The following is a 24,226-nucleotide window of genomic DNA, read 5'->3' as shown; positions in this document are numbered from 1 at the left end:
CTTAAACAACGTTTATATGACTAGCATATGTAGCATGTGTGTATGCAAAAGAGATGCGCCGCTCTCAAAAGAACCAATGTGTTGATGCGAAAGTTGCCAATGTGAAGCTCCCTGACGTTAGAAATGGCTGTGAACATCTGGATGTAGTCTCTTTCCTCTGCGGAGTCGTTGAGGAAGATTCTGGCCAGCTCCAGGTTCGGAAGCGGCCCAAGCTCCCAGAGGTCAGCTCTGGCGATGCTCAGGCACAGCTCCATCGCCGGAGAAAGTGCCCGCGCAACAGCCATTTCTGGCACCGGCGTTGCTCACTACCGGAAACCGGGAAATTGCCGTGTGCCTGGCTGTTTTCCGTGGGCAACGAACATGGCACACGGCACAAACATTGTTTACCGTGTGTCCAACGACGAACCCTCTGTAACAACGCAACACACAGCAAAATGACTGTTTAATTTTGCCAAGTGCTGCCCTCGACGAAGAGGTGGCACTCGGGTTAACTTTGGATGCCGTTAACTGCAGCCAGCGCCATCAGTTTTTGCCGTGGGTTAGAACAAAGCACACGGCAAAATGACCATGTTTGCGGTGTGCTACACTATGACACACGGCAAAGCAGGATTTGTCGTGTGCCCTTTCCTCGCACACAACAATCCAATCTTTTTTTCATTTCCTTGCCTTCAAATTTTTTGTACTGTACACACACGTGTGTTAACCCACGTTGAAATTTGATACTTTTTTGGGCATGTTTTCTATATTTAATTAATTAACAACATTTCTTTCCATATTTTGAATGAGGCCAAATTTGAACTACAAGTGAGTCAAACATTTGGAAAAAGAAATTAAAAAATAATATTCATGCTACCCATCCTTATTTGAGAATGTACATATGAAACAAAAATGAATTTTGAACATCTTGTTCACGAGACACGACCACGGACTTGTGGCTGAATGATCGCACCACCATCCCAACCGATCCTATCCAGCAACTATTTTGGCCTTGTTTCGTTCCAATTTTTTTTATAAAATGGATCATTGTAGCACTTTCATTTGTATTTGATAAATATTGTCCAATCATAGACTAATTAGCCTCTGGAAACCCGTGAAGCCGGCCGGCGGCGCCGGTATGGCGCAGCTCCAGCTCTGCCAGCCCGGCGGGGTTGCAGTCGAAGAGCGAGGGCCTCGGCGTGGGCAGCGGGAGCGCCAGGGAGAGCGTGGACTCTTCCCGGCGACGGCGCGCACCCAGTCGTCGGCGTGGTGGTAGATGCTCAGCGGTATGCCGCGGATGCTGATGCGGCCGACAGGGCCCGCGCAGTTCTCGAGGAAGCGGGTAGCGGAGCCCCACTAGGCGCCGCCATTGTCGTTGCGGACGGGGAGGCCGGCCAGGAACCTGTTGAGGAAGTTCGCAACGGAGCCCCGGGCGCCGGTATCGTCGCTGACCGTGGAGCTCCATATGAGGCCTGCCGTGGACTCCCATTGGCGCTCCCATGGCGGCGACAGCACGGACGTGCGGACCACGTCGCACGCGGGCAGGCCGGCGAGGATCTTGTCGAGGAGTTCCGTCGGGAGGTCACGCAGCAGGTCGACCGCACGCTCCACTGGCGGCGGCGGCGGCGGAGGCTGAGATTCGCCAGGGGGAAGCATGGTTTGGTTGGTGGCTAGGGTTTGGTGGCTGGAGTGTTTTGTCGCGCCGACTGGGGAATGGGGATCCGACCGGATCATCTCTCGCCAGCTCGGCGGAGTGAATGCTTCGAAGTTTTTACCGAACTGTAACAATTCAACGTGCCATAAAAATTCACATGAAACCACTACAGAAAGTAACTACCTTTCGGATTCGAGGAACAAGCTAGCAAGGACTGGCGCTGGCGAAGTAAGGACGTTTACCTCGAAGCTCTGGGAGACGGCGGTAGTGTTTGGTTGCTGGATGGAATGGGATGGGATGGGATGATCCCACTTTCCGTGCTATTTTGGTTCAAAGTCAGTTAGGATTGGAACGATCGCACCAAGGCCATCCCATCCCATCCAGCAACTATTTTGTTCATGTCTCACCTTCTCTTTTTCTAGTTCTTCTGGCACTCACTTAATGTATGGCCGATCAATGTCTATGTCCGTACCCAGTTTGTTGCGCATGAGAATCAAGCTCTCCTCTCTTCTCTCCTTCACATCAATATTTGTTTGGCTATAAACCAATTATTGTACTTACACTTAGCCTAATAGAAAATGTTTTTCTTGCCGGCCGCACGGACATCATCTTTTCACCAGACTGCTATGACCCCAATTCCCAAACTTGTTCATCTCGACGTCTCTTATCACCCTATTGGCCTCGACATGGTTTTCACAACCCAAAAATTTCACAAATACCAAAAATACTACCTGAATTTTTTTCTAAAAATAACCCCTATTTGGTGAGTGCCATGCTAGGAAGACACCTTGTAGTTGCACAAGTATAACCTATTTAATTTGTTGGAGCATATGCATTTTAATTTCCACTTATGATTTGGGTCTTCTTGATTTTATGTATTGCTAATAAAACCAACCATCTTTATTTATCTAATAAAATCCTCATGTGTTGCCACCCTTGGCTTGGATCCATGGAAACCCTAGACCCCTAGTGGACCACCCCTAAGGGTGTATACATGCCTGGCACACATGCATATACATAAGGAGCCAAGGTTTTATGATTGAAATAGAGTAAGAAATTGGAAAAGACTTAGGATTAAGAGAGGAAAAGAAAAAGGGCATTCAGTCCGAGCTGTAGCCGTGGCCCAGCGTGCGCAGCAGCCACGGCCCACCTCAACCAACTGGGCCACTCTCCTCCCTGCTCCCGCGCAGGCCCAGCTCGCACCAGCCAGGCCACTCGCCACCACCCCCACCGCGTGGCCCACCAGGCCCGCAGCCGAGCGCTCCTGCCCCAATACTAGGGCGCGGCTAGCGCACCTGGGAAGCCGCCACCGCCGCCATGAGCGCACGCGCACTGCACCTCCTTCCCCTCACCTCGATGTCTGTACCATTGACCCTGGGATAGCCGCCACGTGTCCCGGCTGTCACATCGAAGGGTGCAGACGCTGAGATGACCGCAACAACCCTAGGATGGTGCACCAACAAATTGGAGCCATCGCCCCTCTCCTATGCCCTTCCCCTTTCGCTGCCACTTGGGTGCACGCACACGAGCGAACGCCTAGAGAAGAAGCAAAGAGGGACTGGGAGTAGCAGGAGGGAAGAGAAGGGGAGGACGACGCCACCAAAGCCGCTTGGGTCCGCCAGAGACGGAGAGGACATGGGTCTTTCTTCTTCCTCGCAGTGGGCTTCATGGCACGACACCGACCCGCAACCGCACCGCCAGCCTGCTTCCTTGTCACCACCTGTGAGCCCAACTTCCTCTTCCCCGCTCACCTTCGTAGAACGCGCCATGGCTAGCGACCACCACCGCTCGCAAAGCCTGTGCATTTTTTGTGGAACATCCGCGCCCTTCACTAGAGAAAAGCACAAACCCATGCAATTAGCATTCACTGAACACACAGCACAGCTCATGCACGTGTTGGTGCATGAGCAAAGGCTTGGCCTTGCCGAGCTACATGGGCTTGGGAATGCCTGTGCGCATCCCCGATCACCAAGACCACCCGTGACACCACTTCATTCCGTCTAGCCTGTGTCAGTAGAGATTCTCGAGCACCGCCGCAAGCTTTGCCCGTCATAGGATGTGCCGAGCACCAGCGAAAGGGGTAGTTGACCATAGAACCTCCTCACCTTCTCATGGAACCTCCGCGCTTTTCATAGAACCTCTATGCTCCATGCCGTCGTGGAACCCCCGCGCCTTCCCTCGGAACCTTCCATGCAGACCCTAGAGCCTCTACGCTCCCATGCAGACCGTGGAGCCTCCATGCTCCCGTATCGCCACCAGAGCCTCCACGCTCCTATGTAGAACCTGGGGCTCCCGTAATACCACCGGAGCCTTCGCGCTGCCTAGCACCATGGCCCGTTGGACCCAAGCCCACAACACCGACCGTCGACTTGGCCCCACCAGTCTTTGGCAGTCATCACCTGACCAATCAGAGTAGACCACAAGTCAGCCTAGGAATTTCTCTCTCTTTCATCTTTTTCAAATGATGTTTTAAACTTCTGAAGTACATAGAAAATTAGTACGATTTCAAAAAATATGAAACCAGTGTCCAAAACTTCTTTTTCGAAAATTGAGCTCTACGTCTTAGGCTTGTGTATGAGTGGATTTGGATTTTTTTGGATTTTTGTTGATATCTATAGGAGTCGCTTATCATGACTTTATGTCTGGTTTGGCAGACCGAGAGGAGCCGTCGACTGAGTAGTACAACCCCAACTACACTGAGGAGCTTAAGGACGACCTGCCAGATGCCATGTCCCACCCAACCTCGTAGAATCCTATTAGTCATGTTTACAATCTAGATGCTAGCACTTTAGTTTTATGCAATGAATTTGTGATAGGTTGCATGGTAGAAATGCTTGTGAGCCTTTACCTTGTCGCAATCTATTCCCCTACTTACCCGCTGCTAGGATAAATGCCTGCTGTTATTCTACTACAGATATCTGTGATGTGATGCTTGGTGGATGATTGTTGGAACCAGAAAAGGCACGGGGTGCCATTAAACCTGATAATGGAATTGGGGATATCTTGGCGTGTGTCTTGGTTGAGTGGTGAGGGTTGAGTTTACCGATTAGGACTCTACGATGAGTCTTGAGGCAAGTCATGCTGGGGGAGTGCTACGTGGGCATTTCCCACAAGAGGTGCTTGTGGCGGGTACCAGTTTCAGGGAGAGATCCCTGGATAGAGTGTCTTTATGGGATGAAGCCCCAGATGGACGTGTTGTTTAGCATGGGGCACCAGATGTTTCATCGAGTGGGGCATCGGCTGGCCCTATGAGAAGATCTCTTGTTTGGTCATCCTAAGGATTGATATGTTCTATGGACTAGGTCTTAGGGAGCTTACGCTCCACTCACCCTAACCATGGAAATGGGGCGGATGCTAAGGAGGTATCACTACTACTAGGTTGTCAGCGGATAGTGTCGGGAGGTATGGGCATCGGGACCCACTCCCTCCTTAGGTAGCATTGTAGCCTCGAGAGCCCGATACTACGTCTCACAATCTCAACATGTCGGTGGACTCTGACATAGCCCCAGTTTTGAGTGGTAGGGTGGTACCATTCTTAGTTGGAAGGCAACCTAGAATCAGCCTAGATGATGTACAGCGTCGATGATGGTGACCTTGTGGATAGCATAAACCTCTATAGAGTTCTGGTTGATCGAATCGACACATATGCCGTCTTACAACTATGTACCTTTCCTAAGTACAGCTTCACTTGACTAGTGAGAGGACTTCTCCCTAGGTTAGTGTTGGTTTTGGGCATTGGTCTTGAGGCAAGGCTTGAGCGGGAGTCATCCTTGCTGCCTAGAGAGCTAGAGTTGATGAGATGTGCATTGGGATGGGAGAATGGGTGGAAAAGTTAGTTTAAAACTTGACGAATATATTATTAAACTATGAATTACTTGCATAGGAGACTACAGTCATATTATAGGCCCTTTTGTTATATATCCTTGCATTCCACCTACCACAAAGCAATGCAAAGCAAAGGGTGGGAGCCAGTGGCCAGCACAAATCGTACTGCATGATTTCTGAGCCCAAGCAGGACTACGTGGGAAATGATTGGGAGGAGTAGCTGTCTTGTTCCTACGCTCAAGATGGAGGAGCTGATGTCCACGCCCGTTGCCGCTCTATCTTATTGCAGTTCTAGATGTTGTGTGTGTGATTCTGGCAAGTGGCGATGTAATAATTTTTTTCTCAAAAACGTAGGAGACTTGCGCATTATTACATTAAGAAGATGAAAAAGAGGGAGTGATAAGTGTCCAAACAACACAAAGAACACAAAGAGGCCGCACACACACACACACACACACACACACACACACACACACAAACACACACCTTGCTACTGCTGCCCCTAGGAACACTCGTGCCTGCGAAAGAAACTACAAATGACCAAAAGTCACAAAGACAGGGCGCTAACCACCTAGAGCAAAGGCAGCTAGGAGGGATAAGCCTCTCTCCCCTCCCAACGACCATTCCATTCCCTCATCTACAGCTACAGCCAGTGCACCTGAAATATTTGGGGCTGCTCCATCAAAAACACACTTATTGCGGAGTGTCCATAAAGTCCAAGCTCCAAGAATAATGAGGGAGTTGATTTCTTTCTTTAACATGTCTCGAGCAGCACTGCTCAACAATTCCCACCACATATGGAAAGAAATTTCTGTGGGCTATGGGGCAAAGGTTTGGAGACAAAACTGTGAGAAGAGCCGGTACCAGAACTCACTTGCAAATACACAAAGGACTAAGATGTGAACAATAGTCTATGCATCTTGGTCACACAAAGGGCATCGCTCAGGATCCATCTCCAACTTCAGAGTAAATGGCTTGTGCGAAAAAGACAGATATTTGCTCAAGCACATGGATTGGGAGATTAGCCCAGGGGCGATGTGGCTCTATTTTCTATAACCAGACCCATCTCATAAGTAGCGCCCAGCCAAGAAGTTTGAGATCATAAATTCCTAAACCGCCAAGCTCTTCAGGGCAGCACGCCTTGCCTCAAGCAACTAGATAGTGTCCACCTTTTGCGTCTTTATGGCCTCTTCAAAGAAAACCACGCTGAATTTTATCCACTGCTTTGATAGCCCAGGGTGGAAATTCAAAGGCCATAACCAAACAGATGAGCATACAGGTGGCCATGTAACAATGAGTTAACCTCTCTGATGTACTCCCTTTTGTACACGTATGACAATGTATCGACTGAAATTTGGATAGTGATGAGATGATTGTCTGGGACAATCGCATTATAATTCAAATCTCAGGATTTCCCTGGAACGTCTTTGTGGCAGGGGTTTATAATACCAGTAAGAAAAGAATTCAGTCCATGGTGATAAATACGAAATTGAAAAAATATCTGCTCAAATTTAGGCGCTACCGCGGAGGGGGAGGCACAGGGCTGGGGACGGTCAGCCTCGCCGAGGAAGGAGGCATGGTGCAGCACGTGACAGGCCTCGCCGGGGAAGGTGCCATGCATGGTGCCCAAGCCAATGTTGGGCGGTGCGGTTGGGGGCTATAAAGATAGAGGTAGAAAATGAAAAAAATTGATAGTTGGTTCCCAACTAGCAGTGGCCAATTCTTTTGATGAAAATGGACTGGTCTCGTTCCTTTTCAAGCAAACAGAAATTAGAGTCATCCAATCCCTGTTCCGTCCTAGAAACCGGAGACGTGATCATCCTGCCCCACCTTGAGTCCCAACCAAACACTATCCAATATGATGTGTATTGCTGACAGCACCAATAATCTGGCGAGCACGACAGGTATTATATTGTGGCCTGCAGGTGCCCTTGCGCTCATCGTCGTCGGTCACCCCATGGTGGCAGCAACGTCTATGAGCACATCCTCGCCTTGCGAGCCCGCAGGAAGATTAAACCATGTGCGCCAGATGGAGAAAGCATAAGAATGGATTAACTCATTTAATTCTACCTTTCTCTCCCGGTACTTTCTCTCTAATTTTGTTCTTTCGATCTTTTCGTCTCTAGAGGAATTGTATTCAAAAACTCAAGTCATATATTTTGCAAATTGGTCTACAAAATTTGAATCAGGGTGACAAAAGCATAAGAAAAAACAAACAATGATGACTATGACCCTATAAATCCTCTAGAAAATAATATTGGAGTTGTGGAAGGTCTTGCTGACAACATAAATACTCAGATGGTCAATAAATAATAGTGATGAAATAAGTAATAATGATGACTTGAATCCTTCTCTGGACGCTAGAGAGCATATGATTGAAGATTTCATTTCCAAAACACCAAAAGAATGATGCTATTCAAGTAAAGATTATGCAACATAGGTACCATTCTTGACATATCTTATTGCAATGTAGTACATTATATTATTTTGTACATCTTATAGTCCTATTTTTCTGTGCTAGTATGCCTCATTTCCTGGTCTCATACAAGGCCTCTGATTTCCAAGGGACGGTTGTGGATCCCATCGGGGAATATACTCTACAAGAGGGACTAGACATCGCCACAAAACCTATTGCAGAACGCTAGGCCCGACCTATGATGGCCCTGTGATCATCAACTCTGATGCGCTAGCATGTAGGATAGACGCCTACCTTGGGACGGACCCCGAGTTGAAACAAAGCCGACACATGTTCCACGTGCTAGCCAACACCTTTGCTTAGCTATCAAGAGGCGACGAGGACGACGTGTACCCAATCCTGCACACACTAGGGAGAAGATGGTGTATGAGCAAGAGTGCCTAAAGCGAGCCAAAGCTCATGAATCCAAACTTGCCAAGGAATGTCGCGACGGCGGATGCCCTAACCCACAGTACCTAGCGAGTGCACAGGAATGGCCTCACCACGTGTACAATTAGATCCATCATGGCGAGGGAGAGATGCCTGTCTTCCTCTAAGCCAGCTAGAATGTCGTTGTAGCAGCCACGATTAAGCGAATGGCTCCCGAACCCTCGAGCAACGAGGGAAATAGCATTCACAAGGACCTACGAGATGTGCTGGAAGCTGCGGCAATATAGCAAGCTCAAAGCTCTATGGGGAGGCAACATCACGAGGCAAACTTCATACCTATCTCCTCTACAAGCGGTGCCCCCAATGGACACCACACATAGACTAGATTATGTCCTGATGAAATCAGAGTAGTGCTTGGGAGAGAGACTTCTACCTTGCCTATCAAGCAGGCGGAGTGGATGATGATCTCTTCATTTTCCAACATACCTTCCCCTATACCTCACAGGGAACACCTAAGCCTGGCTCGAGCACCACAATGCGAACAACATCCTCTTGTGGGGGTGGACTTGAAACACATCTTCATAGGAAACTTCAAGCACATATGTGTGCCCCCAAAAATTCATAGGATTTCAAGGCCTACAAACAAGAAACAAGATGTGATTGAGAGCGCTCATCTCTAGCACAACTTATGAGGCCCTTGTCAATGTGCTGGGATGCAACAAGCCTTGGATGATGCGAGAACTAAACGATCTCATGACAAGCCATACCTCCAGCCAGGAGGCTATCTGGGCAAACTTTGGCGAGGATAAGGGCAAGGCTCGGGCTCAGCCCATAGATGAGGTCAACAGTGAGTTTGTCATAGCGGTCGACAGAGTCCACTAGCAAAAGACTGGCAGGCCTCAATTTTTTTTGAAAAATAATAAAATCGCCATCCTGCAACCACGGTTACCCTATCAAGCACACCCTTGAGGATTGTGATCTTGCAAAATGCTACATCTAGGGCAAATACAAGAAAACTGGTGCAGAAAAACTAGCTAGAACAGAGGAGGTTAGGAAAAGGGAGATGCTTTCCTTGACCCGAGAGGGTGCCTGAAGATATTAATGGACTAGTGGCCAGCAAATCTAGACGCCAGCAAAAGCTCATAGCTTTAGAGGTCGATGCGGCTACCTCTCTAGGTGAGGCTATCCTGGCCTACTTGAAATGGTTGAAAACTACGATCGCCTTTGACAAGATAGATCTCCCCAACCATATTCCTCATCCTAGGCGGTTCACTCTCATGGATGGAGGGCGTGGCGTCAATCTCCTCTACATTGAGACAAACGATGGCATGTGCCTGTCACGAGTGGCAATACGGCCATCCGATGCCTTGTTCCATGGGGTCATACTTGGGCTCCAGTCTATTCCCCTCGGCAGGTCGACCTACCCATGACTTTCAGAGGTCGAGAAAACTTTTGCATGGAGACGCTCACCTTCGAAATAGCAGATTTCCAAGAAACTTACCACACAATCTTGGGTCAGTCATGCTTTACCAAGTTCATGGCCATCTCCAACTACACTTACCTCAAGCTCAAGATACCAGGCCCCCAAGGGATCATCACTGTGGGTGGTGACCTTTGTGCGAATGGTAAAATTCCAACATCATGATGCCGTGTGTCAGATTCCTGAGCATTCGAAAACCCGTGGGCAGCACCAAAGCCGACGCTGCAGGCCAAGCCGGCTGTGACTTCTCTACACAGTAGAGAAGCACACAGAGGCCTTGCTGAACGATGAGACCCACGATGACCTGGCGTGTGTGAGGGCGATGCAATTGACAAGCTCTTAAGAGCTTGTGACACAGCGCGCCTTTCAATTCGCCAAGCCATATGCTCAGGGACGTGATCTAGTAATTTTATCCATTACCACAAAACCTATCAGTATTCTATAATTTAGTTTTTAGTAAACTGGAGGAACAAAGCCTTCACTCGATATATACCACATATATAAACACATACAAAAGAGATGTTCCGAAATAATGCATAATTTCACCCGCATAACATGAAGCTCTAGAAATTAAAGCCGTTAACTGAATTGTTGATGTCCCAAAACATTGGCAACCAGCAAACAAAGCAACTATAATTTCCACATAAAAGTTATTAGTTACATAAATCCCATAACTTATCTCAAAGTACTAGTATCATAGACAGAAGTACAACACGGCATTTATATTTTCCAATTGATAACAACATAGAAGTAAAAGAAGCTCCACATGCTTAAAGCGAACATGCACTACCGGAAACTCGAATTCTTCTGTGTGTGCAAAAACACACAGAAAAATGCAAATACCATCAGAAAAATATATTTCTGACGGTGTACAGTCAGAAAAATACACACAGAAATATAATGACAGAAAAATAGAATTTTTCTGTGGGTCTTACACGCACAGAAAAATTTGTGTTAGCCCAGATTAAACTTAAATTTTGTGTGCGTTAATTCACACAGAAAAAATGAAATAAACACACAGAAAAATTCCTTTCACCCAAATTAAAAATAATATTTCTGTGTAGCCATCCTCAAAAAGAGTTAAACGCAGCATATTTAAATATATATTGTCCAGACAGTAATTACAAGACCTGAGGTATATTTAACATAATTTTTACAGAAGCATTCAAATAATACATAGAAATCAGTAGTCTAGCATGAAGGAGTCAACACTTGATGTCAAAAATGGAATGAGTCTGATCTATTAGTACATATATCATATATACAAATATGATATGTAGTTCTCTACTTGTTCAACATGAATAATACAATGAATTCACAAATATGGATATGAAAAAAGAAACAAAACTATTTTTTCTTGTTCAGTCAATAGGAAACTGCTTCACCATCCACTCCATCTCTACCTGTTAAGCAAAGATATATTTTTTAGACAACAAAAAAAACACTGGTATTGTAAAAAGTTTGCCTTTTTATTGAGCATAGTGGGGACACACTGTAGGAAATAGAACAGGAGATTGCATCATATAGACACCAAAGTTCAGAGTAGTCCTTATGGCAAAAGGTAACTGAAGGAAGGAAGCTTCACTCACCCTAGCGAATTCAGTGGTTGCTGCAGTCTCACAAAAAACTAATTGCATTTGGTCTCACAATTTCCTCCCTGTATACAAATGAGAATGGAATCATATGTACGTTGCTATGACTAACATATGCTCATTTCACAAATAACTAACAGCTGCCTTTACTTTTCATCAAAATCATACAAATTTGATGCCCTTTGGTGCTAATCTAGCTGACTTAGCTTCATACTTGGCGTGAGATACATCCATAACATTTTCCCTGATTTGAATTATATGCCTACAAAAAAATGTTGCAAACAAGATACAGACTAAACTTCAGCAACATCATTCTTGAAATAATATACATCACTGTGTATTGGGTGCAGAAACATGACTGAACTACAGCCTACCTTAAAAAAAAGCGTACTAGTCAAATACTAAAAATAGAAATTAGATGGCATAGGGGCATTTAGGCCAGTCTCAATGGGGGTTTCACCAGGATGTCATGCACATTTATTAGAGCGTCATGTCAGCAAAACTGCACTTTTTGCATGAAACGAAGAGGAGAGAAAAGGAAGTAGTTTCACCATGGTGAAACTCCGCTGGCGTTGTTTCCCACGCGGTGAAACAGGATGAAATCCCCACTGAGGACTAAATCGTTTCACCATCTTGCATGTGATCCAATTATTTTGCAGTAATTAAATGCTTTGTCCAGCCTAGGAAACATCAAGGTGAAACTCATGCATTGTGGAGGTTGTTTCATTGTTCGTTTCATTGATGCTCTGTCAGCAGATTTGTTTTGGAAACAGTGCATTGAAACGGGCCATTCAGACTGGCCTTACACTCAACCTGGTGAAGAAAACGATAACATAAGCATGTCAATTTAATATTCATACAGAGATACCATTAGCACTCCAATGTAGATACGTACAAATTTAATATTCATTCATATGTGTGCTCTCTCTAAAACATGGATACGATCTAAGCATGCCAACACAAGCGCATCATATATAACAAAGATTTACCTTAGCATAGTCAAGAAAGCAAAATAGCCTTACATTTAGAAGAAGGGAAATCAAATCAGTCTTGATCTCAAAGCCCCTGTTCTTCCCCAAAATCCCAAAATCCGAACCCTAAATCAAAAGTTTTCCCAAATTTCGTTGCAAATCCCTAGCCCTATGATCATCAAAAGAATTTTACTTACCCTAAGACGTCACTTGGATTGGTTCTGGCCTTGCGGATCTGCACGACCTTGTGCACAGCCAAAAAAAGAATGGAGATGTGTCGTGCCGCCCATCTCCTGTGCATGCATGGTCTCTGGCTCACGGCGCTACCCGAGGGACGGCACGACGATGTCATGTGAGGATGCACGCGTGCGCTGGCGAGGGGCGCCCCGACGGCACCACCAACTCCCGCTCGGCACCTTTGCGCCTCTCCGGCGGCGGCTTGTGCGGTGACTGGCTCACAGACCATGGGAGGCGGAGGGGAGCAAGAAAAGAAAAAATGGCTTGGGTTTTGGAGGTGCCGCTGCTTCTAGTTTTGTCTCCCCAAGATTGAAGGCCGACCCTTAGATCTTGCGGCCGGGAGCGCTCTCAGCCTTAGCTGGTGGGCCGACGGAGAAGAAGTGGCCCGTAAGGGCTTCCCCAGCCTAGGCCCAAGTTTAGGCCTAATTAAGATGCAGCAAATGTCACTAATTAAGATGCTGTTTTTTCTTTATTTTCTTTTCTTTTGCTGATACAAATGTATTAAATTCTAAGATGTCAAAAATAATTTCAAATGAAAATTTGGTCAACAGAAAAGATATCTAAAACTTTGATTTTGGTCTAAAACTTAGAACTCATCAAATTTGAAGTTAGTACGGGGGCAAAAGACTAGTTACAAGTTTTAGATAGAGATTAAAAAGAAAAACTACGTTGTTCATATGAAGTTAGTATAAGGGCGCTTGTTCTATTTTCTGTGTGTGTTTACTTTGTTCTGTGTGTTTTGTAGAAACTCACAGAATAATTGTAATTTTTCTGTGTGTGTTTAATTTTTATTCCGTGCGTTTTACAGAAACGCACACAAAAATGTATTTTTTTAGTGTCAATTTTTTCCCTGTGTGTATTGTCACGCATAGAAAAATCATATAATTATTCTGTGGGTATTTGTATTTTTCTGTGAGGATATTTTTGAAACCCACAGAATAATTGGAATTTTTCTGTGCGTGTTGAGAAAAACGCACAGAAAAATTTGACTCACAGAAGGAGTTTCCAGTAGTGATGTGCTACTTGCAACATTCTTTAAAATTCTTTCAGCTCCTCATGCCTCTGCAGAAGACTTCCTATATATTCTTCAGAAATGCAAGATTATTTCAAATTCTTCATAACCCTTGTTGCCACTGGGAATGTGTATTCCACACTTTTGTGGACTTTGATCAGTACCATCTCTAGAAAATCGTATAAGTATATTTAGAATGTCTTCAAGCGATCGAATGTCTGCAGTGATGCAATCTAGTATTTTTATCCATTATCACAAAACCTATAAGTCTTCTATAATTTATTTTTTAGTAAACTGGAGGAACAAAGCCTTTACTCGTTATATACCGCATATATTAAGGCATACAAAAAAAAAGATGTTCCAAAATAATGTATAATTTCACCAGCATACATGAAACACTAGAAATGAAAGCCATTAACTGAATTGTTGATGTCCCAAAACATTGGCAACCAGCCAACCAAGCAACTATGTTTTCCACATAAAAGTTATTACTTACAGAAATCCCATAACATATCTCAAAGTACTAGTATCATACAACACGGCATTTATATTTTCCAATTGATAACAACATAGAAGTAAAAGAAGCTCCACATGATTAAAGCGAACATGTGCTACTTGCAACATCCTTTAAAATTCTTTCAGCTCCTGATGCCCTGCAGAAGACTTCCTATATATTCTTCACAAATGCAACATAATTTCGAATTCTTCATAGCTCTTGTTGCCACTGGGAATGTGTATTCCACACTTTTGTGGACTTTGATCAGTACCATCTCTAGAAAATCATGTAAGTATATTTAGAATGTCTTCAACCGATCGAATTAATATAAAATATCATATAGTGACGACAATAAGATATCATCAATTAAATTACCTTAATTTCAACAGTTTGTTGATTTGTTGATTTTACATTTGCATAGACTTCCATTATAAATTAGCCTATTTTCCTTCTAATAATAGAATTATAGCCAGATAATTAACACTAAGTAGTAACAAATTAAGTGGAAAAAACCTCTCACGACACTCTATGTTCATATGGATGTACTAATAAACTACACATGAATGCTCGGGACACCTATGAGAAGCAAATAATTTGGAGAATTAACAGAAGACTGAAAGTATATTATTAGCATATACTACATGTGCATTTCTGTAATTAAATGTATTGTTGGAACAAGATATGATGATCGTGTCTCATTGTGACCACACATAGAAACTTACATCTTCCCAACATGTTTGATGATGTTTCTAGCACAGATTGGGGATATCTGGTCTCCAGTATACTATCAAAACTAGTTATTACTATGCTTTCTGCATTTCCGTGATGGACATATGAGGATGGGCCAACAAGGCTCTGTAAACAGAGAGGGGCATGCAGGGCTAAAGATGGCATTAGGTTCCCAGTATCTTTTCGACACACAAATTAGTTATTCTTGGAGACGCATGACATTGTGTCTCCAAAATTAAAGAGGATATGCTAACAGCGTTAAAAATGGGTCCGAAAAAATCCAAGGAAAAGAAAATTAAAATATCAAACCATCTATATACGCCCTGCTGGTGAATCTCTGACAACACAAATCCAAAGATAACCCACACACATATGTTATATATTTCAGACTATTGTTTGTTTGCATCATAAGTTATATGTTATTATACTTTGCCTTCTTGGTTTAGACAATCGGTGTTGAACAGCATTGATTTGCACCTGACAAATTAATGAAACACCTATGAACAGCTTACCGTAACTGAGTTTTGACTATATCTTTTCCTCTGAACTTTAATGATTTTACAGCATATAGATTGATATGAAATTGTTCCAAGGCATTTTATGAATTTATGTTTTTAAAAATATATGTTGGGATTTTGGGGTACTAGGTTTGAGAAAAAATAAGTTAGGGGTACTACTTTCGATGGAAAAATAGGTTTGTCACAAAATATTTAAACGCTAGACATGTCTAACTGATCAAACCAGTCAAAAAATGTGGTTTAAAACGGTGCCTAGTCAGATGTAAACATCAAAACAGGCGTTTAAACGTCCGATTAGTTGATATACATGAAAGTTCGGGTGGTAGATGAACTCTTTAGGTGACCGTGAAATTAGACTACCATGTGAGGAGGGGAAATTTTAGTGCTATTTAGACAACGTTTATATGACTAGCATATGTAGCATGTGTGTATACAAAAGAGATGCGCTCTCAAAAGAACCTGTCCGTTGATGCGATGTGAAGATCTGCGGAGTCGTTGAGGAAGATTCTGGCCAGCTCCTGGTTCGGAAGCGGCCCAAGCTCCCAGAGGCCAGCTCTAGCGATGCTTAGGCACAGCACCAGCCGTCAGAGAAAGTGTCTGGGCAACAGCCATTTCTGGCACCGGCGTTGCTCGCTACCAGAAACCGGGAAATTACCGTGTGCCCGGCTGTTTGCCGTGGGCAACGAACATGGCACACAGCACAACCACCCTTTACCGTGTGCCCAACGATGAACCCTCGGCTTAACTTTGATGCCGTTAACTGCAGCCAGCACCGTCAGTTTTTGCCGTGGTTCAAAACACAGCACAAGGCAAAATGACCATGTTTGCCATGTGCTACACTATGACACACGGCAAAGCAGGGTTTGCCGTGTGCCCCTTTCCTCGCACATGGCAATCTAATCCTTTTTTCATTTATGTGCCTTCAATTTTTTTGTACTGTACACACACAACGTGTGTTAACCCATGTTGAAATTTGATACATTTTTGTGCATGTTTGCTATATTTAATTAATTAACAACATTTCTTTCAATATTTTGAATGAGACCAAATTTGAACTACAAGTGACTCAAAAATTTGGAAAAGAAACTTGAAAAATAATATTCATGTTACCCATCCTTGTTTGAGAATGTACATTCGAAACAAAAGTAAATTTCGAACATCTTGTTCAGGAGACACGACCATAAACTTGTGGCTGGACGTTTTGAAAAATATAAAAAAATGGTAACGAAGTCAGAACAACATGAGATTTGCACATATGTCATGTTATTATCCGTGAAGCTGTAGAAAAAGTTTGAGAATGTTTCACACAAGTTGTCACATACGATGCTTACAAACCGAACAATCTCTAGGGAAGTTAAGTTTCTGAGTGTTGAGAACAAAGTGGTATGATTTCGAGTCGATTCGAATTTCATGTTGGCGTGTGACTTCGAAATATTTTGTACTAGCAATACACCACAAATATTTTGTCATGTAAATTGTTCAAAAATTTTCAGACCCGTTTGCTAATTTTTATATATTTGCAGCAATTGTAGAATTTTAATGTAGCAAATTCGAATTGAAAGAACAACCGCATGAAACAATGGTGTACAAACATGGGACATACATTGTTGAGTGAATTTCACAAATAAATTTTAAAATACATTTGACAAATAAATGTGTTTGTCGAAAAGAAAGAAAAGGCACATGAAATAATGAATTTGATTGTCGTGTGCCCAAGGTGCTAGCACTCGGCAAAAAGAGTGTTTGTTGTGTGCCTAAGTGTAGCACACGGCTAACTCTAAATCTAAAATTAAGGGACAAAATAATTAAAAAATCATAGAGAAAAAACGTGTGTTTGCCATGTGCCTGATCTGCGGCACACGGCAAACAGGTCGCCTTTGCTGTGTGCGCGATCGCGCCCACGGCAAACCCCATCGTGGCCCACCTAAATAACATGCTCACACGCGCTTCTTCGCTTTGACTCCGACCCGCCCACCCTGCCGCAGCTCCCCACGCGCCCCAGCCTCGCGCACTCATGCACCGCATCCCTGGCCGCGCGCACGCCCCCGCGCAGGTTACGCACACCCAACGTGCCACCTCGCGCCGCCCGCCCATCCCGCCACAGCCCCGGCCCCCTGCCACATCTCCTCCCAGCCAGCTTGTCACAGGAGAGGGGGAGGAGGAAGAGGAGCAGGAAGAGGGGAAGAGGAGGAGAAGGGGAGAAGGAGGAGGAGAGGAGGAGGAGGGTCGCCTTCCGCGGTTGTCCCACTTGACACGAGCGTTCCAGCCTGTCCCATTCTGGTGCTCCGAGCTTCTCTGCCCCGGCCTGTTGAGCGCCGTCGCTACATAAGGTAGTTGTGGATGTCGGCCATCATGCCATTGTGGATGTCGGCCATCATACCGTTGTTTTGTTGCAGGTTTTGGAAACCTCCCATTTAGGGGAGGTGCTGCTAAAATTTTCATTTGACCTATTATTTCTTTTTTTTGTTTGCAGGAGGGAAGTAACTCAACCCCGATCGTCTTCGTCAGTGTCGCAGGTCTGCCGGCACCGCGTCGCCTCGCCACTGCATCGCGCTGCCACTACCCCACTAGCTTGACTCCACCGCCATCCACGGTATAACTGCTCATGCCATTGGTTTGTAGATGGCATAACTTAGTTAGGTGTCTCCCATTCGAAAGAGATATGGTTGGAAATATGCAGATCTTTGCATATCTATGCTCGTATCTGTTTTGAATTGTCCATGTTTTCTGGACAGCTCGACAGCTCAACGATGTGTAGACGGGGTTAGTTTCCTTGTGTACTCTGATCCGAGATAGAGTTTCGGTATCACCTCCCTTTTATTCTTCGGATACACAACCTCCCTGCTAGGACGTGCATTTGGAGAACAGCGAGGAGGTGCTGCCAAAATTCTATGTCGGATGGGAATTGGCATGGAAACTAACCCCATCTACGCATCGTCGGGTAGGATTAGGACCTATCCTCACCTATTAGGTACTAGGGATATCATGTAGATGCATTTGATTCTTATATTATTGCATGATATATTAGAGGATGGATGACCATGATTGGATGTACACGGGCCAGAGAAGTCAAAAAGACTTCTCCCCGGAATGGATTGACAAGACTAAAGCTTTCTTAGAACAAGCATTTGATAGGGCAAAAGGCACTGCTACCACTTGGTGTCCCTACAATAGTTGTGCAAATAGGCGGAAGCATACAAAGGAGGTCATGACACAACATCTCTGCAATGGGTTTATGGAGGACTATACCCATGGACCTACCATGGTGAAGGTGATCGTACGAGAGAGGAGGTTGTGAGACCATGTGTTGAGGATTGTCATGCTGATGGTGGGGTAGGAGACATGTTAGATGACTTTGGTCAAGCATAGTTTGGTGAAGGAGTTATGGAGGAGGATCGTGAGCCTAACGCAAAGGCGTATTACAACATGTTGTCCTCGGCTCAGAGACCCCTCCGCGGCCATACAGAGGTTTCACAACTGGATGCCATCGGTTGTGTGATGGCCTTGAAGTCCCAGTATAGCATGACTCGAGAACACTTTGATGGTAGATTGACAATTATTGCCACCTTGCTTCCGATAGGTCACATTCTACCAAAGAACATGTACACGTGATAAAAACTTCTTCGTGCACTTAAGATGTCGTATGAGAAAATACGTGCTTGTCCGAATGGCTGCATCTTATTTAGGAAAGATTATGAAAATGCAAAGTACTGTCCAGAGTGTGGCTCCTCTAGGTTCTTGGAGGTAGACTCTGGTGATGGTCACAAGAGGCACCTGGACATCCCCATGAAGATCCTACGATACCTTCCATTTGTACCGAGGCTTCAACGGCTATACATGATCAAGGAGACCACGAAACAAATGACTTGGCACAAAAATGGTCGTCGATACAATCCTAATAAGTTGGTACATCCATCTGAAGGTGAAGCATGGACCCATTTTGATGGGATTCATCGTGAGAAATCTTTAGTGGCTCTAATGTACGTGTTGCACTCGCAACAAATGGGTTCAATCCTTATGGATTGTTGGCTACCCCGTACACTTGTTGGCCCATGTTTGTTATCCCCTTCAATCTCCCCCCTCCTCGACATGATCTTCCAATGACAGATGATATTCTTGTCTTTGGTAATTCCTGAACACCCGGGGAAACATATGTGGACTCATAAGTCGGGATTGAGCGGCTTCTTCCGGTTATGGTTCGAGGCTACGTCCCTGCCACATCTAGGTCATGCTGGCGGAGTTGAGCTATTTCTTCCATCAACTTTTTGCCAATGAGTTATCTTGGTCTATGATCCGTGACTTGGAAGAAGCGGCGCATGTGTTGCTCTGTAAGTTAGAGAAGATCTTTCCACTCGGCTTCTTCAATCCGATGCAGCATTTGACTTTGCATCTCCTGTATGAGGCAAGGATGAGGGGCCATGCAAGGCCATTGGTGCTATCCAATTGAGAGATATCTAAAATTCCTTTAGAAAAAATGTAGAAATAAATCCAAAATAGAGGCTTCCATGTCAAAGGCACACATCCTTGAGGAGGCATCAAACTTCACAACATCATATTATAGTGATAACCATCCTAGCATGCATAATCCACTCCCTTGTTAAAATTCCGATGAAATGAATCGAACCTCACCCTCTTCTGAGGGCAACTCAGCAGTGCAAGTGAAGGGACCCCCAAGAATTTGTGTCATCAATTGTGGCACACTATCATGCTATATGTGTTGCCCAGTCTTGACAAGGTGGATCCCTACATGCAGTAAGTTCTTACACAACCCCTTTGTTTCCCATTGGTGTCGTACATGCACTATCACTATTTTGCATGCAACCCCTTTGTTTCTCAATGATGCAGTCAATTTCACAACGAATTCTGGTGTCGATCAAGGGAACCAACCCAGCACGAAAGTGAGACCCTTCTCACACAGGGTGCGGGTAATGGAAGGCCCGATTTCATTTCTTGGTTCAAACAGAAAGGACTTTTCCAATTTAGCTCGTACACTTAGTTTCACATTACAAGTAGATGGTATGTGCTGGTAATGTAACATACTATAAATCTTGACCTTCCAGAGCCAAACCGATACATCTGTGAGCGCCAAACTGAGACAGGTTGCCAATGGTTGTTCCAAGAGGGTCATGTCATTTGACTGTTATGATGTGAATGGATATCACTTTCACACAGCAAGGCACGAGCAAAGGCGGCCCAACCAGAAAACCACAAATACTGGAGTTTTCACACTCGGCCAAAATGGGGTCGAGTATTATGGAAGAATTGAAGAAATATATGAACTCACATTTCATGGTTGCAAAGATCTTAATTCTTTCATATTCAAATGCCATTGGTTTGACCCTGAAGTAATGAGACGAACCCCTCATCTTGGGCTAATCAAAAGTTGACAGCATTCCATCTTAGCAGGAGAAGATGTCTACATTGTCGCTCAACAGGCCAGACAAGTTTATTATACGTCATACCCGTGCAAAACTGATGCACATCTTAAGGGTTGGTATGTTGTGCACAAGGTATCGCCACACGGTAGACTACCTGTACCAAACAAAGAAGATTACAACCTAGACCCAAACACATATGAAGGGGAGTTCTATCAAGAAGAGGGGCTAGAAGGGACTTTTGTGATAGACATAGCGATCGATGTTGGGAGTGTTGTTGATGAGGACGATGACATTGAGGTTCAAAATGTGAAGGGGACTTACAATTACTTGAGCAGTTACGCTTAGACAATGACAGTGACGACAACATCCCTCCTTCGCATAGTGATGAGTATATGGACAAGGCTGATAGTGATGATGAGAGGGATGATCCACCTAATGCCAATCAAGATTATTATTTCTAATACATGTAATACTATGTCATTATGTTTTCTATATTTTGCATGTAAATACGTCTTGTTTATTTGTGCTTATTGAATTACTATTCTTAAATGTAGGTGATTGAACAAAGGCAAGTGGAGTGAGGAACGTGAGCCGTGATACCAGAGACAGACCGAGGAGCAGGAGGAGCGAGTTGAGGGGTCGGGGCAGTAGGAGGCAGTCCAGGAGCAGTAGGAGGCAGTCTTGGAGTAGGGCAGCAAGAGGAGGAGGAGGAGGAGGAGGAGCGGGGGCAGGGAGAGGACAATGAGGAGGAGGTGCAGGGGTAGGAGACAGGGCAGGGGAACAAGGATGTGGACGTGGACGGGGACAGGGATGAGGATGAGGAGGGGTAGCTGACTATCTAGTTGCGAGGTCCCTTGAGGCTTCCCAAGCGACCGATAATGTTCGAGCGTTGCTCAATGGTTCGGTTGAGGGAAGTATGTTGGAAAGCACCCCTTTGTCATTTGTTATGTTGAAAATCACAATTTAAACTAATAATTTCCTTTAATCACTTGTGTAAGACCTTAGTGATTGTGGCTCTTGGTGGTCACAAATGGAGGCCCAATAACATTCTAGGTCTTCTGTGTAGGCACCACTTTCCCAGCATAGTGACACTTGCCTCCACGCTGGAGCCGGCCTACACCTTTGACCACTATGTTGTCGCGCCCGATGTATGAGATGTGCTTGGTAGGAAATTCTAGAGCAACGCGGTGAGGGTGGTGATGGAGATGTGGGTAAGAATTCTTTGTCCGTGTTGCTCACTACATTACATTCTTCGGACCTTCTTTAAATATTGACTGCCTACATCACTTGTACATGCAGGATTTCTATAGGATTGAGCAGGGATATGAGCAACGGGCAAATGACGTGGCTATGAATGCATGTGTGAAGCTAGAGAACGACATGCATTATGAGCCATGCGTCCAGGCCATCATAACGTTCAATGCTGAGTACAGGCACAAGAAGGTCACCAAGGAGGAAGCAAGAAACGAAAAACTTACCAAGGAGGAATACATGATGGTAAATATATAACATTAATACTCATTTCTTCTGAGTTTAAGGTTCATTTGGTCTTCTTATATGTCAATTACTTGATGATCTCTAGGTGCCTCCATGGTGGTGCGCCAAAAATCCCCAGTGCTGGGAAGTGATTGTGAACAAGTGGTGCATTGAGGGTTGGGAGGAGACCCACAACACTTGCCGTGACCGAGGCCTACAGATGCCAGGTGCAGCACACCATCAAGGGAACCTTACCCTCAAGGAGTACAGAAAGAGATGGGTATGAACACAAATTTGTTGAATTATTTTGTTGCTGGCCATCGTGCCATTGCTGGCCATCGTGCCGTTATTTTGTTGCAGGTTTTGGGAACCTCCTCATGCAGGGGAGGTGCTTCTGAAATTTTCATTTGACACTATTTTTTTTGTAGTCGGTGGCACACAAGGGCCAACCTTGCTCCTAGTTCAAGGCATGGGCCTGGCCCACAAGGGGAAGGTGACATCTGACGTTGACTGGAACCTAGAGGACCCGCCCCAGGCCTACAGCAACGCCACTGTCCACATTCACATCAGTTCGTACACTTTGATTGCAAGGGAGGTACGTGGCCCAGACATTGACCCATACACCGAGAAGATTGATGAAGAATTGGTGATGACGGTGGGAGGAGGCAAGAAGCATGGGTGGTACTGATAGTGTAATCGACTCATCTAGTACTCCTAGTCTCAACTAGATTAGAGCACAAAGCAAGGGCCGAGGCACGGAGATACACCCCGCTCACCAGCTTCAGATGGATGTAATGTAGGTTCTCGCTATTTCATTTGTTGGTTATTGATTTAAACATAACATAACTTTCTGTTGTAACACAGGTGTTCAATCTTGTAGGCAAGGATGGACAAAAAGGATCAGCACCTACAGGAGTTAGAGGCGAGGGTGGCTGCTGACACAATAAGGTTTAATCAGATGGCTCTGTATACTTGCAATGTCTTGGCACTCAGATGGGTCAACCTCCACCACCTGACCTCCTGTTTGTTCCACCGCCTCCACCTAGAAGTACTCCTGTGAGTTTGAATTCACTTACCATGTTTATTGCTTTGCAATCTCTAGCTTCAACTTTAACTCTTTAATATCTAACTTCACCTACCACAAGTTTGACTTCTCCTTTGTGTAGATTCAGTCGGTGGCTTCAAATGATGTGGTGAATGAGAAAAGTCCTCAATCCTATGGGTGGGACGGCTATGCGAATGAGCAAACACCTCCATCTAGTTGGGGCAATAGGAATGGTTCTTTTGGTTGGTGAACTTGCATGGTAATTGTGGTGATAAAATTGTGGTTTGGTTATGAACTTCATAACAAACTTGATGTTCTTGTATGGTACTTGTGATGAACTTGTGGTTTGTGTGACATATATGTGATGTTTGTGTGATATGTGGTGATATATGTGTGCTATGGTGTGATATAATGTTGTGATATGTGATGTATATTTTGTTTACTGTTTGGGAAGGAAAAAAACAAAAAAAATGTTGCCTCTACACACTTGTCGAGTGTCAATGCAATAACACTCGGCAAAGAGCGAAGGAATTGGGCACTTGGGAAATGTCTTTGCCGAGCGCACAAGCCATAACACTCGGCAAAGGTGCCAAGTTTGTCGTGTGTCGTGCATGAAACACTCAGCAAAGGTGCCAAGTTTGCCGTGTGCCTCTCTTTAAGCCCACAGCAAAATATGTTTGTTTTTTTATTGTTTTTATTTAGCCTCCATTTATGCTTTGCCAAGTGCAGCTTAAGGCCCACAACAAACTTTGTCGTGCGCCACACACGGCAAATTGTTGTGACGGCCGTTAAGTCACCATCCTTTACTCTATTCTTTGTCGTGTGTGGCCTAGGGTACATGGCAAAAGCTTGCCGTGTGCTTGGACGTCAGCCCACGGCAAAGCATGTGTTTCCCGTCAAGCACTTTGTCGTGTGATGAATGACGAGTCTCGCACACGGTAAACATGTTGTCGTGCGTATGTGTGCCTTTGCCGAGTGCATGTGGCACACGG

At 44.8% G+C, this 24,226-nt stretch overlaps 1 long non-coding RNA gene across 1 annotated transcript; it reads right to left on the bottom strand.

The window, feature by feature from the left end:
- LOC110433080 lies at positions 11,141-11,851 on the bottom strand. Its single transcript, XR_002450473.1, has 2 exons — positions 11,370-11,851; positions 11,141-11,183 (listed from the first exon to the last, which is right to left on the bottom strand). It is a non-coding gene; the product is annotated as an uncharacterized LOC110433080 (long non-coding RNA).

This window comes from Sorghum bicolor, chromosome 2, assembly GCF_000003195.3.
Source record: "Sorghum bicolor cultivar BTx623 chromosome 2, Sorghum_bicolor_NCBIv3, whole genome shotgun sequence".
Classification (NCBI taxonomy): Eukaryota; Viridiplantae; Streptophyta; class Magnoliopsida; order Poales; family Poaceae; genus Sorghum; species Sorghum bicolor.
Note: the sequence above shows the minus strand (reverse complement) of the source record. Positions and strands in the feature narration are given on the sequence as shown.